Here is a 3,426-nt window from a genome sequence, read left to right on the forward strand (position 1 = left end):
TGGGCGGGGCGGGGTTTATGTGGGTGGGGCTTGTGTGGGAGGGGTTTATGTGGGTGGGGCTTATGTGGGCGGGGCTTCGGTGGGTCTTGTGTGGTCGGGATGTGTGTGGGCAGGGTTTATGTGGGCAGGGGTTTATGTGGGTGGAGCTTATGTGGGGGCGAATGTGGATGAGGTTTGTGTGGATCAATGGATGGGTGGAGAGATGGGTGGATGGGTGGATGAGTGGAGCTTGTGTGGATGGGTGGATAATTTTTTAATTAAATAAACATGTTGTGTGTGGGGGAACTAATTAACTAATCACTAATTATGTGAATATGGGTGGAGCTTGTGTGTGTGTGGAGCTTGTGTGGAGCTTGTGTGGAGCTTGTGTGGAGCTTGTGTGGAGCTTGTGTGGAGCTTGTGTGGAGCTTGTGTGGGGTTTGTGTGTGGTGGGGTTTGTGTGGGGTTTGTGTGGGTGGGGCTTGTGTGGGTGGAGTCAAAAAGGGGCGGAGTCAAAAAATTTAAATTTATCTTTTGTAATTCCTGTGAATTAAATGAACCTAAAATCTCTTCCCCTTCCAAATCATATATCTTATAAGTCCAAGGAACCGTATCTATTACATCAACAATTTTAAAAAGCTCGTTGGTCCATCTTTTCGTATAACCTTTTTCAAAATGAGATTTCCACCTATATATTCTTACGATATCACCAACTTTGAACTTAGGTTTTCTGACATTAATCTCTTTTTCATATTTTAATTTTGTAAATGTTTCTGATGGTTTCATATTTGTTGCCGTGTGAATCGTGTCATTATACTTATCCACAATATCCTGAATAAAAGATGACCATTGTTGTGAACCGAGTTGTGTGAATTTTTTATATAGTCTCTCTTTTAAGGTACGATTAAAACGTTCAACAACAACTGCCTTCCCTTCATTAAAGGTACTGTATAATGTAATACTGTTATTTTTTAGAAAATTCATAAATGTCTTGTTATAAAACTCTCTACCCTCATCAGTCCACAATTTTTTAGGTTTTCTCTTACTTTTATTAAATATCTGTTGAAAAGCTAACATAAGAGTATTACCTGTTTTGTTTTTTAAAGGGACAACCCACACATATCTACTCCTCAAATCAATAACGGTTAAAGCATACTTGTACCCCTTATCATTATTGAGTTCAATCAAATCAGCAGACCAGATATAATCTACTTCCTTGGAATAAACTTTCCTTCTCTGAAACTTTGTGAATATTGGTTTATGTAATTCATCAGCTAATTGCTCTTCAGTCTTAATGACATCATTAGAGCTTACAAGTTTTTTGAATTTCCAAGTCCAAGTTTCAATTTAGCACTGATCATCTTCTTCACAATGAACCGATCAACTTTTTCTCTCAAGGTTGGATTTTGTATCAGAGACAAATTATACAACATTTCTCTATCGGCTTCATGCTTTTCTTCCAACGTTGTGGTATTCCCATAATCAATATCGTGTCTCATGCACACTTCATCAACTCTATTGATAGGCTGACTCCAGGATTTAGGATTGTCTGCCTCATCTAATCTTTTATCTAAGTTTGTGCCTGGACCACAGAAAGAATACCCTGGAAGATGTAATTCCCCTGGTATTCCAGTAGTTGTAAATTTACTTCCTGATAAAAACTTTTGTATATCTCCTCCGAGTTTGTGTTTGGAGATAAATTGATTTTTTTTTGAACCACACACCGAACATATACCTTTTTGGATAACCCTGTTATTTTTACTTTTAATATATGAAATATTTTTAGCATTAGTTTTCTTTTTACATTTGAGACAATAACTCATTTATTTATGTGAAAAAGTCCTGCAGAGTGCAAAAACCTTTTTAGTTTCCAACATGCACATTTGAATCTTAATTTTTAAAACATAAAGAATCCTAAGAAATGCCTTCACTCTCTCCTCCATTTATTTAAGAAAAAACTTGAATTAAAATGAATAGCTTGACGATGTCAATAGTCGTGAAGAAAATATTGCAAATAGACTTGTCAATTCTTTGTTTTCCTCCTCGGTGGGTTGAGTTATTTTCTGTAATACCACCAATCTTTTTTGAATCTCACTGGTTTCCATATTTTGATATTTATTTTGTCTCGCTCTTTCCTCCCTCTCCTCCCTCTCCTCCCTCTCTCTCTTCTCTTTTTCCTCCTTCTCTTTCTTCTCCCTCTCCTCCTTCTCTCTCTTCTCTCTTTCCTCCTTCTCTTTCTTCTCCCTCTCCTCCTTCTCTCTCTCCTCCTTCTCTTTCTTCTCCCTCTCCTCCTTCTCTCTGTTCTCATTTTCCTCCTCTTTCCTCTCTTCTTCAACTCCTTCCTCATGCGTTACTATCCTTGAATCGTTTACACCCCATAGAATATTATACATATATTCATCAGGATTTCTTGTTATTCCTGCATCGAAAATAATTTTTTACAACAGGAAACCAATAAAATTTCTTTTGAATTTCTAAAAGAGCCTTACCTTTTCTTAACTTTATAATTTTTTCATGATTTAACATTCTAATTAAATCTAAAGTTGTCGGTTTATCAACATCAGCATAATGCCAATCTTTTATTGAAAATACCTCATTCTTATGTTGTAGAACATATTTATTAAAATACCGAATACCCTTTTCTTGAAGGTATGCTTGGACACAGAAATGATAATTTTCTTGAAGCCTTCTTGCTGTCATTTATGTATTAGAAATATATGTTAGAATAATATTATGGCACGAAACACCTCCCCATCTTCCCATAGTTAAATCATTTTGTATTTCCTTACTTATTATATATAATCCTGTTTTTTCTGTTTTCATGAGATAAACAAGGGCAAAACCATTATTATATTTACCCTTATTAAATTCTTTTATTTGTTGTTTACTAATCGTGGACCCACAAAACTCATTCTCGATACCAAGTGGATAATATTCTTCCTTACGAGACTGATTTAATTGTTCCAGGTCTTCGAGGTTAATTTTAAATGACCAATTATACCCTAAATCATTCATATCATACCCCCATTGTTCTATTCTCATACAAATGATACGCCCTTCTTTATAAAAAATTATTTTAATTCGAACTGTGAATTCTGTATGACCTGGAGATAATATCAACACTTCTGTATCTTTGGAATACACAGCCGTTTTATTTAAGGATATATATTGTGATAAATCGCTTAATCTCACCAAGTCATTCGCGTCAGTCGGGCTTGGATATTTTTTTAATTTAAAAGCATTTTTCATGTTAATATTTTTGGTTATATTATATTTATGTCGTTCAGCCTGTGCCTTTGTGTAATAATTTGATAAATCAATATCCAGTTCTTGAGATACACCAAAGATAGAACCATCTTTACCAACATAAGTCATTTATATTAGATTAAAAATAATATCATAAAATTTTTTATTTTTGTTGAGTTGAAATAACACATATAGACATAA

This window comes from Eptatretus burgeri, unplaced genomic scaffold (assembly GCF_056783735.1).
Source record: "Eptatretus burgeri isolate ZD-2024b unplaced genomic scaffold, Ebu_testis_v1 Ebu_testis_scaffold_756, whole genome shotgun sequence".
Lineage (NCBI taxonomy): Eukaryota > Metazoa > Chordata > Myxini > Myxiniformes > Myxinidae > Eptatretus > Eptatretus burgeri.